This window comes from Syngnathus acus, chromosome 13 (assembly GCF_901709675.1).
Source record: "Syngnathus acus chromosome 13, fSynAcu1.2, whole genome shotgun sequence".
Lineage (NCBI taxonomy): Eukaryota > Metazoa > Chordata > Actinopteri > Syngnathiformes > Syngnathidae > Syngnathus > Syngnathus acus.
Window position 1 is genome coordinate 5,329,851 of NC_051098.1, and position 16,337 is coordinate 5,346,187.

Genomic DNA, 16,337 nt, shown 5'->3' on the forward strand with positions numbered 1-16,337 from the left:
ATCTTTTGCAGATTTTCAGATGTTATATTGAATGTACTACACAAAGTTCAAGGAAAATGAAAATGCTGGACATTCTGTATTTTGAATGTAATTTCCACTCTGAACAAAGAGTGGTTATGATGTTAATAAAGACTACAGCAAAATGTATCTCTTTCTGTCCTATGTTTGTTTATTCTAAATTGGTTTAAATTGGTATAAAAAATACAATTTAAAGCAGTAGAATCAGAACGAATGGCATTCACGAGAGGGAAACAGGGAACAAAATGACGAGCCAATGAGGAAAACCTTGACAAGAAACAAAAGGTTGAGGGACCCATCTGGAAGACACAAGGGACCCTGGTGATAAGTACAGGTCGACCTAATCATCTGGGATAGACAATAACAAAGGGACACTTGGCAAAACATGACAAAAAATATGAACACCAAATGAACAAAGACAGATCCTGACAGAACTAAGGCACATAAAGTAATCAAGAGAGAGAGTGATAAATAATAACGTGTGCTTGCTCAAATGCAGTTAATAAATTAACCCTTACATTTCTGCTAAAATTCCTGACATGATCATGGTCAAAATCATCACTGTGGATTCTTCAGGTCAAAATCATCACTGTGGATTCTTCTTTACTATCTGGAATGTAACATTTAGATTCACCCAAACCTGTAATAAAATCATGACCACTTGCACCATAGGGTATAATGAGATGACTCAATACAAGAGCTGCTTATAAACTTCTGCTGAGTCAAAAGCTTCACATAAGCATGCCCTGCATAGTTTCCACAGTACAGCAAAATACATCCCACTTGGAACCACTACATGAAGCATATATTCCCCATGAGCCAACATCTTGCAGTCCCAGACAGCAACGCTTGGGAGAGCTACAACACTGTTCAGTCATCTGTGAACTGTGCATAAGTGCGTCTTGACCCAGATTCCTACTTGGAGGTTTGTTCTATGAATGGACATTCACAGAGATGCATGTGTTTGATTTTAGAATTAATTTCCCAGGCTTTGAGCATGCAATCGTTGCACTGAATTATTCCAGCCCGTCGGTGTTTTTATTTATTTACTAGGTAACAGTTAGATGGAGGATGGAGAAGAAAGAGTAAGAAGCGTACCAATGGCCCTTTCTGATCAGAAGTTGAGTAGTCTAATAAACTGTGTCTTTTACATGATTGATTCAGAATACAATAACATTTAAGTAAAGGTGTGAACATGCACTTTATCGCTTTTTTTCTTCTCAGTTCAATGGCTTTATTATTCCAATGGGTTATGCAGTTTATAGGTGATGTTAATAGAGGATTTTTTTTTGACATAGTTCATTTTGGTCTCATCACATAAAATCTGACATTTGAACAGGAATGTGTTCTGTGGACATTTAGACTTTTATATCCACTATATGGAGAGAAGCAGATGACACGCACACAAAGGAAGAGGAAGGACTCCACGATGCAGGTGAATTGCAAGAGGGCATCAGCCATCGTGTGTAAACTTGATCGTTTTTTCCGACTGATGTCCCGAGGTGCAGCTGTTAAGGTATGGAGTGAAGACCCGGGAGGAAAGTACATAGGCCTGAGGGCTTCCGGTGCGGAGTGTCCTTGCGTCTAAGCCCAGTTGCACATGTTGCTTCTAGTCTCTCTCTCTCTCTCTCTCTCTCTCTCTCTCTCTCTCTCTCTCTCTCTCTCTCTCTCTGTCTGTCTGTCTGTCTGTCTGTCTGTCTGTCTGTCTGTCTGTCCGTCTGTCTCTCTCTGTCGCTCCCTTACCCCCACCATTCACTCACTCACTCACTCACTCACTCACTCACTCACTCACTGGTTGGGTGGCTGCACAGATGGTAGTCTTGAATGATGCTTGAGGCTAGTGGTTCCGCTCTAACCAACACACGAGAATACACAATGCAAACACAGATATACAAAAGCACTCAAGCATATGCACGCACACACAAAGACACACACACTCTATGGTCAAAGATCATAAATGTAGCCGATATTTCATATATCGGTTCAATGATCCAGTCAATCTTTGTCCAACATTTCATTTTAAATGAGAATATTTCCTCTTCACTGTCGTATGTGTTTGACTCTGTCTCTGTGTGCGTCCCATAATAGCATACGACATGGGGTCTATGTGTCCTGGTTTATTCTTTCAATGATTTACAGCTGCGGTCTCGCACTGCAGGAAAGCCTCTTACAGTATATTATCGATGCCGCCCGTCACAGTGTTGGAGGGATACATGTTGCTCAGGTATGCATACAAACACTCCCATTTTTCTGCAATGTTTGTGTTTTTGACTGCCAGATGAAGCAAGCGCCTGTCAGCTTGTGTTTACTCAGCATGGTCATGCATAATCTACAATGTATTGGGAGTGTTGAATTCATGTGGCAGGATTGTGAATGGTGTTCCCATGTTCACAAAGCTTTCCACTTTCTGAGCTTGTCGCCGCTGTTCTGGAAGCTTCCTTGCTTCACAGGGAGGGGCGGGTGGAATAATCAAGCCAAAAAGGCGGGCAAAGTGTATATAGACCGGTTGAGGCTCTGTTGTGAACTTGTGATGAAAGGGGAACAGAGGAAGGAAAAAAAAGGTGATGGAGGACGGATGGATTGAGGCGAGAAAAAATAAAGGCAGAGGGGGGCAAATATGGGATGTCTGGGGTTGAGAGCGAGGGAGGGGGAGATGTCGAGAAGAGGGTGGGCAGCGGAGGCAGGGAGAGCGATGCTGCGTTTCAGAGATAGCACAGACTGGGGCTGCAAGAGCGGGCAGAAGGATGGAGAGAAGCAATAACGAAAGAGAGCAGCAGGACTCCCATTCAGGTAAAATATTCAACAAATTGATCCAATATAAAACTAGCTGAATACTAGTAAAGGCCTGAGGAGGTATTTTCTGGATTTGCTTGGATCTCATAAAAGCAGCCAGATATCCATCCATAACTCTGTGCATATGTCTTCATCTCTCCTTCTCCCATCTATCCATCACTCTCTTTCCTTTGCCAGGAAAGCTCCTCCTCTCTCCTCTTCATATCCATTTTACAATCTCCTCAACATTCCACCCACACGATCATGCCTCCTGCACCCTTGAATTCTCCCTCCCCTCCATATCTCCTCATAGAGTCACTTCCACAGATCCTGAGGGCATCGCTCTATTTTCTTTTATTCATCTCTACATCCTTCAAGTCTTATATACTTAGAGTCTCCCTGCTGTACTGTTCACAGAGCGCTGATCACTGCTCTATCTTCTTCTCTGTTTTCCCCAAGAGTGAAGTGGCCCTGATGGATTGCTTGTATTACTGAACACACACTCAAGGTGGATTACAGAGGAGACCACTTGTAATGTGCCTTACAGGCTTCAAAACAACATTGAGAAGAAAGAGAGAAAGACATACCTCCAAAACTCAATTTGTATGGTTTGGCAGGATACAAATGCATTGTTGTCACTCATGGGATGAAAAAACATACTGAGCATTGAGGGCAAGTTCTCGGGAGGAGACTCTAAAATTGGGCAGTTATTAGCTCCTGGAAGAAAAAGGGAGGAGAGAGCAGTATGACTCACAGCGGCTCAAAGACTGTGTGTTTTGTATGCATGAGGGGGGCTCGAGAGAGATAGAGGAGAAATGAGAGCGACACGGGGAAAGAAATAGAGCAGACCTTAACAGTCGTTGGAGAGGGATGATGAAAGAATACGCAAGAAAGAGCCAGTGACTTTGAGACAGTGGGTCGTGTGAATCACCGAGCTGGAGTGTGAAGAAGGTGAAAGGTGGACAAGACTTGAGGAAGTGGCGGGGATAGCATGAGGGAAGTTTCACTGGAGATTTGATGCCTGATGGACACTGGGAACAGGACTGGATGGGTTAAAAGGTACTTAAGACTGTTTTGCAGGAGGCAAAGACTGGATGATCGTACGTTGAAGTTTTTCATTTGACTAAAACTGTGACATAAGGGGGAAGAAATCAAGCCACTGAGCAAAAAAAAAAAAAAACTGGCTAAAATAGAAATGCTGCAGATGAGAAAACATGTCAGTCTGTGCACCACGCCGGGGACAGCATGGAAACTTTACCTGTGACAACACAGCAAGAGTTTGCTGTTAAATATTCATGCTGACAGGCCACTCTGGACACAACTTGCTTCCTCGTCTACAGAGAGAAGAACACTGCTTTCATCATGAGGGATTTTTACACTAGACAAGTTGGTGAGTGTGTCAGGTTATGCTGACATCTTGCAGCAAATTGAGACAGGAGCACGTCACGCTAGCCGGGACGTGGCCTCGTGGAGGTGCTCAGCCAAGCGTGAGGAGAGGGGAATGACGACGGGCAGAAGACATGAAGCTGTGACTGTCAAGGGGGAAGAAATAAACATTTGTGAGACAGTTGAAATGACATAGGGTTTATTTATTCTATGTGAGCTAATCCTTGGCTTCTAAAGACAATTGCATATTTTATAATCAGCTTTGAAATTCACTTAGTGTTACTAACTGCAGTCAGATCCATCATTTTGTATTTCCTCTTGAACTGAATATAACCTTTCCGAGTTGCTCTGGAAAAAAATGGACAACAGTTTGTTTTTCTTCAGAAGAATTTTGAATGTTTTTTTTTTTTTTTCTCCATGGCTGAATAATCACTCCTGATGGACAATTTCAGTTTTGATGTTTTTTATGTCATCAAATTCTAACCTGAATATCTGATTCTTCAAAACATCCCATCAAGAAATCAAGACAGCAAACAGTCTCTCATCTTGAACCCAAGAAAGACTGGCTTGTTCTTCAAGAATGTTTGCAGGACTATCGAGGAGCTCTGCTATACACGCTTGAGTGACGTTGTAAACGTGTGTGTGCCAGCCAAGCTTTGAAACCAGCTGTCTGACCCCCCCCTCCCTCAAATGACACCCATGGCTGCATGTGTTGCCTGGATTCTGCCCACCAGCAAGAGAGCTGGACCTGAACAGCAGTGGTGAGCGGGGGCACTGGGAGGAGGAGAATAGGAAGGAGAAAGAAACTAACAGGCGCAAGGATGGGAAAACACTGACAGCATGCTCGGATAAACAGAAGAAAGAAAAGAGTTTCCGGCTGCAATGTGTGGTGAGTACACACGAGTGCGCATGTGAGTGTTTGTTCGTGTGTGTGTGTCTCTCTAGACACGTGAACGACAACATTGCCTCAGGATGTTGGTCAAAGGGTAAGTCGAAGGTGAAAGAGAGTGCTTTGACATCAATGTTCACTTAATGCATGTCCACAACACAATGAATGCTGCCAGAAAGGTTCCATTAATTCTATATTGATCGTTGTCGTAGCCCACAGGTGTCAAACACAAGGCCCGGGGGCCAGATACGGCCCGCCACATCATTTCATGTGGCCCGCAAAGACAAATTGTGCATCAAATCCGTGTGTCATTACTAGAATTGCAAATTGTCTTCACTTTTAAAAATATCTTTTTTTAAAATATTTGACCAGTTTTTACTCGTCTGATTTGAAAACGAGTTATTTGTCAGTTTGTTTTGCAGCTTATATTGTATAATATGAGGAGCTCATATATTGATTTGGGTTGACAGTCATAATGGCCCTCCGAAAGAAACTATGACTACAATGCGGCCCGCGAAAAAAATGAGTTTGACACCCCTGTCGTAGCCTGTTGCAGCCTGCTGAGAGGCATTTGTAATATTTTATCAATCACTCTTAGCTAAACAAAGCAGATTATGCTTAAAAATACCACTCAGTATGAAGTAGTGGTGCTTTTTTACAACCACAATAATCAATTTGCTTCCTAACCAGATGTTGTCCGATATCAATATTAGGTGGTTTGCGCTGCAATGCTAACAATATCAATGAAGGTTCAGTGTGTACCTGATATGTCATTTTGCAAAGGTCATAATGTTGCTTCCAGTTTTCCAACAATATGGACACAGACACATGCTATTCCTGAACTTTGGCCTCAGTGGCTTTTTCCTCTGCTCTTGTTACAGGCAAGATGTTCGGATCCATTGTGTTTTGCACCATAGCCAAATATGACACTACCAGATAAAAAAATTGGGGCTGTTACGCTGTTCAAAATTAAACAGTGGCTCAGCTGAAATTAGGACTCAGGTCATTAGGTCAATTTTGTCACATCAATCATTAAAAATCTAAATGTTATAAGATTCTCGCTCTTGAGTTAGAAATGTACGGACTGGTTGCAAACAAAGATAACATCTCGCCTCTTCTGGCGAAACACAAACAGTACATACAAGTATACTCACTCTGTCATTCTCGTTCATCCTCTCATACTCTCACTGTAACAACACACGCACACACACACGCACGCGCACACACACATGCACACACACATGCACACTAACATGGGAGCCAAGCTGAGTTGTGGCTGAGGAAATGTGACAGTCCCTTCATGGCCGCCGGCCTCGTACTCTAGCAGCGTTGGCTTGTCGTGCTCATAATGAGATTGTTGGACGTTCGAAGTTCCATACGGATATGGTCCCCACACCATCGCTCTGTGTGTCATTGTAGCTGAGCAATGAGATAATATAATGTTGATCTTTTTATATATATGCTATGCCTCTTCTGAAGAATAATAAACCATTAAGCTAAAACAACAGAAAAATATTGATGTGCTTGTCAGCTTGCATCATTGATTTCTGCACAGACTATAATAACGTAGAGCAATTCCCCCAAAATTATGTCATCAATGACATTGTCAATCAATTTCTTTATACACTTTTCCTCCACAATCGCTACAGAATGACCTGCTACCAGACACAGCCCAGTCCTCCACAGTAAAGCTCTTGTTAATGTTGCATCTGTCTTTCTCGTTCAACCATCGATCAAGTAGAGTAACAGGAAAGCGGTTGAAGATATTGGCTCGCAAGATTGGGAAATACAAGCTATTCTTCACAAAGCAGAACCTTGTCAATGGCAGCCAATGTCAAGATCCTTGTAAATAACTGTTAAGGGGGGGACTATACTATATTTGCATTTCATCATACAGTAATGCTCTCGTATTTGATTTGGAGTAACGTATTTTCCGCACTATAAGGCGCACCGGATTATAAGGTGCACCTTCAATGAATGGCCCATTTTATAAGGCGCATAGAATAAATAACTCAACTTTGTTCAAACGTTAATGCAATCACAATATAGTAACACTCGAAAGAGTGAAAACAATAACAATATATCAATAACTCAATGTTGCTCAAACGTTAATATCACACAACACACAAAATAAACACGTAAAGCTTACTTTAATAAATTAGTCCTCATCCACGAATTCATATTGGTCCATATATAAGGCGCACCAGATTATAAGGCGCACTGTTTGCTTTTGAGAAAATTGGAGGTTTTTAGGTGTGCCTCGTAGTGCGGGAAATACGGTAGATGTGAAGTCAGCTACATGCTAAAGGCAGACAAAAACAAACCCACAAAGGCATTGGGCTCCAATTAACACAAACTAGAATGTAATATAACTTTCTGTGAGCATTTGCTGGGATAGTTGATGGAAATGTCTCAATGTCATATGCTGATAAGGGTGGATGAGTTATGGGGTGCTGGAATAAGCAATTGTCAACCTCTTTAATCAAGAAGAGAGCCGTGTCTGTATGCTCGGCATCACGTCCAACGTGTTCCCAGTAGGTGTTAAGACGATCAATTGTTACAAGGTCACTGCTTTGGGGAGCTCCGGAACGCATTCTCTTAATTGGGGATGAGGAGGAGCGTGTGAGGTCTTTTTCAGCACGTTGAAATATGATAAGAGTCAGCAACTCCCAAAAATTAGGCCACTATTCTTTGAGGGTGGATGGCTCTTCCGAATTGGAAATAGGTTACTACATCACATGGAGGATTTTTGGTCTAACAAATAGCTGTGGGTATTTGGATTCCAGTAGTGTGCCATTGAGGCAATACTCATGTAAATTCACAATTATCATTAGTCCGTAATACAACTCTTTCATTTGCATGTCCTTGTTTGTCAGTCGATTGCGCTTTTTTATGTATTTAAGCTTGTCAGCTGGTAGCCAGCATTTTCTTCGTCCTTGCATGTACTGGATGTGAATCTCAGAGGCTCCTATTTCTGTGTTGATATGACTGTGAGATTAACTTGAAAGTGATTCTGACTTTGACTGTACTGCACGCTTCATTGCGGATGCACCATCTGCGGGGAATTCATATCACGGCCTTTATGAATTAATTTGACAGCGAACTAAGCAGAGAAGCAATCGTCAGTTGTACTGATGAATTTAATATTCATGAGTTTAATCAGACCTTACATTGCTCGTTCAGTGGGAAAATGTATTTTTGGTTTGCACTTAGCTCACTATTTGATCAATCAGATACCATGAATACCGTAATTTTCGGACTATAAGTCGCACCGGAGTATAAGTCGCACCAGCCATAAAATGCCCAAAAAAGTGAAAAAAAACATATATATGTATATAAGTCGCTCCTGAGTATAAGTCGCCCCCCCACCCAAACTATGAAAAAAAACCGCGACTTATAGTCCGAAAATTACGGTATATGCTTTTGCATGAAGTGTTTAATCTTTTATATGGCACTATATAATGGAGGCATCGATAAAATCTGTTCACACTATACTTCCAACAGTTTGGGATTAAAATCATGCCAGTGTTTTACGTAATATCATTTGATGCAGAACCAAACAACCCAAAAATGTATTACGTTCATTAAGACCATCACATTCTATTTTTCTGTTGTGTATTGCTGTGCTTTAATGACATACGAGATGTTAGAATTGCTAAAATGGAAGGGTTGCATTCAAATGTTAATTTGAATTGACTTTATGCTTGAGCAGCCTCCTCTCATTAAGATGTATGACTTTGAAGAGGGTGAGCGGGGGAGAGGGGTGAGGGAGTGGACACTATGAGTGAGAACTTGTTACTTGATAGTGATTCATTTGGATAGCAGGCTTTGCATTGATGTGATTAATCATTGTAAAGCAAGTGCAGTGACTGACTCACTAAATTCCCTTTTACATATACGGAATAAATATGCATGCACATACTGTAAGTATGATGAAATGTAAACAGTGCACCACGCACATTTTGGATTACTTTTATAAAGGTACAATTCATCTACAATGCTATTGTTTATGCTTCATATCACTACGTACTACCAATTTCCCGTGAGTGTCATATTATTACTTTTTAAAAATCAATGCACTTATTCTTCCAATGAGTTTTAAGGTGTGCGTTGCATTTTTCATAATTGGGTTGGAAATAATCAAATTACACTGCTGAACGACTAAGCCGCATCAAAAGACAAGGCTCTGCCCCTGTGCATACTCCACACTTTTGGTCCATTTTAAGCATTCACATATTTGTTTGGTTTGTGAAGAAACTTAAGAGAAACCAAATTAATCCTCACTAAGTTAGCTTAAGTGGACCAAACACAAATAAACAAACATAAAAATTGGATAATTACTTGTCAGATAGTAGCTGTATATGCAACAGCCATTCTGAAGGGTTATCACCAGGGACTCTAAAGTTCGGCAATATTCATCATCAGGGTTTAAAAAAATAAAAACTGCATGTTTTTTACGCATGTGCATGATGCAATTTTATAAATGAATGCATAAGTCCAAAAATTATTTCTACTATAATGTTAAAAAGTGTGTACAAATGATAACGATGGACCAGTAAAGCAGAGAACGTGTGCCACTATGTGTTGCCTTTGAGTCAGGAGAGAAACTATGGATCAAATACTTAACCTGACACCAGTGGCTAGCTATTAAAAGCCTGCATTGAGAAGGGAAGGGAGAACCAAGTAAACAACTTACTACAACAGTCTATGTAAGGGATCAAAGAAGACACAATAAATGAAATCGTCGCTTAAATCCTTGGAAAGGAAGGTGGGCAGCTGTAATTTTTAAATGAAATATTATTTTTGTGTGGTTTGTATGTTTGATAATTTTTGTATTATATGCTTGCTTGACTGATTTTGACTGCCATGCACAACAATAGGATCATGAATTGCCTTGCAATTGTGCACACTGCGTGTAAAAGTCTGCATTAGTCAATAAGTGTATCGGTAGTGGCTGCATTATTGACGGAACTGGGAGAGGCAATTGATCAGTGGATCTTATGCGACAGCTCAATACAATCCGCCTTTCTATGCCTGGAAGACATTCTTAGCTCAGCTGACGCACGCACGCACGCACACACACACACACACACACACACACACACACGCACGCACACGCACACGCACACGCACACGCACACCCACACACCTTATCCTTAATCTTCTTTTCTCGCTTTCGCACCTAAAAACTGTCGCTGGAGACTGCATGTGATTCACTCATCGGCATCGAGATTTGTTAATTTTTTTAACCGATGCTAAACTGATCTTCCGTCACCCCTATAGCTTAGTGACAGAGGAAAGAGTAGACAAACAAATAAAAGAGGACAATAAGAACGCTTCCAAGACTAGATGTTTTGATTGAAATCTATCCATTCTTCAATCTATCTGTCATTTAATACACCTTATCCTGTGCAGGAAATTGGGGGACGACAGCATTTGAAAGCTGGAGGCGTATGACACCCAAGACAGATTACCAGTCAATCACATGGACAGCCATTGACACTCACTCACTCAGCTATAGGCAATTTAAAGTCACTCAAAAACACAGAAGGGGGAAATGCATTTAACTTTGATAATACTGTGGGTTTACGGCAGTATAGAGGACAAGAGATTCGTAAATTAAAGTTCTGAACAAGGTTAGGGGGTCCAATCCAGGGTTCCAACACCTTTCTTTTGTCAAATTTAAATGTCCTTCCCGTGCTTGTGTGGGTTTGCTCAGGGTATGCTGGCTTTCTCCCATATTCCAAAACACTTTTTCTTTTAAAGTATTTTTCTTTTATATAACATACAATAATGCCTGTGAAAACATTGATTGTCACACCTCGTGCTGAAGCTGTCCAAAGCAATCATTTGTATTCATGAACTGCTCTGCTGGTCCTGAGACAGCAACTGTATGCTATTGTGTGTGAGGGTGAGTGTGTGTGTGTGTGTTTATACACTATGTGATTGTCGGCACCTTTCAGACATGAAATCGTTTCATAAATCTGATTGGATTTCTCAGTCGCATATTTGTTGTGTCTTATCCAGGCGTGGTGCCCTGTGGCGGTGGGGTTCTGTGATGGTAACCATGATCCCCGGCAGCCACTATATCTGCAGCACTCATGCAAGAGAGGACGACTCCACGAACGATCGAGAGGAGAGAATTTTAGCCGTGCTGGGCATCATCGGAACCATTCTCAATCTTTTAGTGGTCATCTTCGTCTACATCTACACTTCTGTCACCTAAGACTTTGAGATAGGCTAAAATAAGAATGACTGGCGCCCACCCAACGTCCCTCCCGCCATACATCTCTTCAAGTACTTATGTGCGTTGAGGGTTAGATCATTATGTGCTAAGATAGAAAGATTCTTGGCAGTGTGTACAGCCTGAATTGTGGCCAACTGCAAGTGTATCAATTCACTGCCGTAAGAATAGTCCCTCGCCATTTCCAGCGGACTCCTGTCACGACAGAAAGGAGTTCCATGAGGCATCTTCTCTCCCTTCCTGCCTATATTGAACTTGTCATTTCAAGAAAACCTCCTGCCAAATCATTGCTGACAGTCACTGCCTATACTCATGACTTGGCATTTTTATGAAAACGGGATTTTATCCGATGGTGGATTTTAATGTGCTGTTTTTAATACGAGACTATAAAAGAAGCTTATGTAAGTGTTTCTGTTCACAAGGTGAGGTTTGTTTCATTGCAGATTAATATTCACCCAAACGGAAGTAGCAGACTGACTCAAAGGTTACTAGGAACTATCGACTGAAGGGCCTTTGTGCCTCTCCTTAAAAGTTGCAACTTAATGGACTCATCTTATTGCATAATATCAATTGCTGTATTAAGTGGGATTTAAAAAAACATTTTCATGGACCTAACGTGTCCATACCTGAGCACACCAGAGGAGAGATTCCTGGCAGTGCTCGGTGTCATCGGTATCATGCTCAATCTTTTGCTGCTCGCCTTTGTCTACATATACACATCCAGTTGAGAAACTCATTCAAACACACTGTCAGGAAATGTAATACGAAGCATAAGGCAGATTTCATGGAAGCATGTAAATATCCTTCAGCTAACACTGAGTTTAATCATCTATACTGCATATCTCAAAATGAGATATTCATGTCCTCTGATATTTTGACTGAAGTTTTGCATCCTTCAGGTTGTATTGTATAAATCTACCCCAGTTGAGATGAACATCGAGACATGTTTATTTAAACTTGCTTTGTGATCTTAGTTATGTGCTAATCAAGCTGACAGATGTAATTGAATTAATGTTGTTTGCGCTTTATGCCTTTTTGTGTTCACACTATCAAACACAACAAGATGGAACGAGAGGGTGCTGACAAGTCAGCGTACGCAGCAGTTCATCATAAGTGCAAAGATCCTGCTCAATGTCATAGAATAATAGTTTATTTCCTCTTGCCATGTCTTTTTAATTGGATTTGTGAGTCAGTCGCGGAGCACTGTCAGAGGTGTGAAGGTTTGAAAATGAGACAATGTCACACAAATCAAGACCGTGTGATGCTGCAACACGATTTAAAGGTGCAGGATGTTTGCAGAAGAGATAATCTGAACCAGTGGGGATTATTTGACATACAAAAGCCTCAATCATCTGGTTGTGGTTTCTTATCATGGGATTACACCAAAAACTATCTGAAAGCGGGTTCCAGCTTTTCCACTGGAGGCCCATTCCAGCGTGGATACGATGCACAGGCTAAGAAAGCAGCAAGGACAGATCTGAATCTTCATCTGATCTTCATTATTCTCTTCTCTACCAACAAGCTCAAACCAGAGAAGACATAATACCAAATGGACCCATATGACTCTCTGCTGTAAAGCACATCACTTTTATATTGCAATCAGTATATTTAAATTTTGAGGACAAGCTGACAATGAATCACGGAAGCGACCTAATTTTTCTTTTTGGCTTGTTAAAAGTTTTTTTTAAGAGTTTTTCATCAATACAGTGAAAGAATCATTGTACAGTTGCACATATCTGCATTATTGAAAATATGTTCAAATATACATGTATGTGTACAAACAAACAAACAAACAAACAAACAAACAAACAAACAAACAAACAAACACAAATCTCTAGACAAACAAGAAGTCAAAAATCTTCTGATAGCATGATAATATTTTACTCACTACTTGCTAATGGACTGACAAGACCCTTGAAAATCACGTCACATTACATTCCAAAAGCATTTGGATATCTCAGCTTTAGCCTTTTTATTGCTTGGGACATTAAATTTTGTTTAAATAAGGCTTAAAAGTTTTTGGGGGAGTTCATCTATTAAAATGACAATATGCCAGATGTGTGTACATTTCACATTCTATTTGTAGTCACTTAAAGTTTATACATAAAAAATTCAACTTGAGACAAGGAGACTGACCAGCAAAACATTTGTAATTTGTCATTTAGCTAAGTGGTCCTCAACCACTGCTGGGTTCCGTGCCGCACATACCTGTAACATTGTGTAGCCTAAATTCTGCAAGGTATGTGTTTGAAGACAGTGGCACTAAATAGTTACTTAGATTCTCATTCAACCAATTAACCAATGCTGCCATTTAGTTGTGAGAATACACTGACATTACCCAAACTGTCTTTAATTGTGCGTTTACACTGCCGTCTATTTTTCCCTTTTTAGATTTAACAGGCATTGTCATGGTCGTTACTTGCCAAGCATAACGCTAAGATATATTAAGTAACGATAGCTTGCTAAACTGTTAATTGCGTTCTTAATTACCCTTAGCATAAATGTATTCATATCTATAAAAATCAAGATGTGTTTCATGCAAATATCCTCGCTCAGCTGGTCCTTACAAAGACAGAACGACTGAGTGCAATACTGTAATTGCATCACTCTTCATTAACTATAATGATATCCTCATACATCTTATAAGTAAAGAAAAGCATCAGCGTGAAGACATCGATGCTTCAAGAAAGGAAGGTTACAACAGTAAAGTCACTTTAATGTATTATACCTTACAGGTTAATTAAGTCCTCTTGAATTGTGAAAAACAAATACAGAAAAAGCATTTAACCAGCTCAGGCGGCGTTCTTACCAATGTGACTTTTCAAAGATCACCTCTCACTAAACAACAACAACTGTTTATGTATATATTTTTAGAAAGAAGCTAATTCAATATTTTTTTAACCTAAGAATTTTCACTTTCAAATGCTATATTTATCACCAATATTGTCAGTGATGGATGATTAGCCCCAGAGGAACCTATATAACAAGTCTAAAATAAGAACAATAAAATAACAGCAATTGCCATGATGTTCTTGTTGCCAATGGTTACATGACCGAAATCAATATTATTTATTAACAATTTGTATTTTATTTTATGATTTTTTATGACTAAGTACAATGTTTCAGGGTCTGCAATTTAAGTATGTTAGAAATATATTACTCCTATATTCTGCATGAATTTGAGGTTACTTTTAGTTTGGTTAAATTTGGTTGAGAAAAAATTGCAGACTCAATCTTGATAAAAACGGAAAGCCCGGCGGACGGGTCCAGGCCATCTGCTGTGCCCACAGACACCCAGAGCCACCTTGCCATTGTACACACACAAACACACGCATACACACACGCATGCACGCACACACACACACGCACACACACACGCACACACACACACACACACACACACACACACACACACACACACACACACACACACACACACACACACACACACACACACACACACACACACTTTACATTTAAAATAATGTTTTTTTGCCGTGTGTTCTTGTTGGTGCCTATTTTTTTTTTTTACAAATGAACACGCGCAAGAATAAATATTAATATAAAACCGTTTCTACATTCTGCATCTGTATTCTGAAATGTTCATTCCAAGTTTGAGCCTGCCATGACTACATAATTCGATTTTCACTTTTTTTATGATGATTTATGAGATATGAATTGATTTTCAGCCTGAGAGAGCATCTTGGACTAAGCCTGCCTGAGACTGAAGGGGAAAAATAATCTGCAAAAGGGAGTGCTGGAAATATTGTAATTTTTAATGAATATTGCAGTGAAATAAGTCATTGCGAGATAAAATTAAATACCAATATGCATATAGGCAATATTTGGTTTTGATGAATTCAGACAAAAGGAAAATACAAATGTTGTTGACTTTTTAAAAGAAAATTACTATTCACAAACCTATTTAAAAAAACTTTCACACAGAAAGTCAGCATGAGTATGATTTAGAGTTTTTTTTTTAACATGTGGTGCTAATTGGGTAAAGTTGTGGCCATGATTTTCCTCATCCATTAATAAGTTACATTGTGTAAAAAAGCAAACATCATCTATCATCTATAGATATTTTTTCACATCATAATGAATTTTATGCTTACTGTTTATGCTCTTCATGCATAGTAGCGTGATCATTTCTTTGATTTGAAGCCAAGTTGACTTTGATAAGTGTTTTTATTAATAAAAGTCAAAAGAAAAATCTTTCAGTACTATACTAAACGACACATCTGACAAAGATAAAGAGACAAAGATACAGATACTCACTTCACATATTTGCCTAGCCACTTGACTCTAGGCAGCATTCATAGAAGGGGTGCTCATGAATGATGTTTACTTGGCAAGCTGCCATCCATAGCAGAACAGAAAGGACAGAAGGAACTGAAAGAAACACAAGAAGACAAAGTCAAACAGACAAGACACTTTCTCCATTATAATAATTATGAGACAAAATTACATATGCACATTTTTTTCTACTTCATTACTCTGTAAGAAGATGTCACAATCTCTTTTTGTTGTTGTTTCCACCAGATCTTCTCATCTGTTTTTTACCGAAGACAAATTGTGCATCAAATTCGTGTCATTACTAGAATTGCAAATTGTCTTCACTTTTAATAAAATATTTAAAAGGATCAGTGTTTACTCATCTGATTTGAAAACAAGTTATTTGTCAGTTTGTTTTGTATCTTTTACTGTATATAATATGAGGTGCTCATACATTTATTTGGGTTGACAGTCATAATGGCCCTCCGAAAGAAGCTATGACTACAATGCGGCCCGTGAAAAAAAAGAGTTTGACACCCCTGCTCTAGTCTGACAAATTAGAGTTTGACCAGCATTCTAGAACACACATTGTTTGACCTTAGAGCTTCCTCTGTATTGCATTCGACCTTACGTAACAAGTGCAGAGAATATGTTACCTTTCTAGGTATTACCTCTTCGATGCTTCTTAATTCAGTGCTTTCATGAATGCACTAAGAGTATTCGTCACAGAGCGTCAGTCCCCGTCCCCCCACC

The 16,337-nt window shown here is 39.8% G+C and overlaps 2 long non-coding RNA genes across 2 annotated transcripts; both read left to right on the forward strand.

The window, feature by feature from the left end:
- The first annotated feature begins 2,515 nt into the window (after positions 1-2,515).
- LOC119132059 lies at positions 2,516-4,526 on the forward strand. The gene is made up of 2 exons (XR_005099782.1): positions 2,516-2,808; positions 3,250-4,526. It is a non-coding gene; the product is annotated as an uncharacterized LOC119132059 (long non-coding RNA).
- Positions 4,527-9,543: 5,017 nt separating this feature from the next.
- On the forward strand, positions 9,544-13,366 carry LOC119132057. Its single transcript, XR_005099780.1, has 2 exons — positions 9,544-9,833; positions 11,093-13,366. It is a non-coding gene; the product is annotated as an uncharacterized LOC119132057 (long non-coding RNA).
- The last annotated feature ends 2,971 nt before the right edge of the window (positions 13,367-16,337 follow it).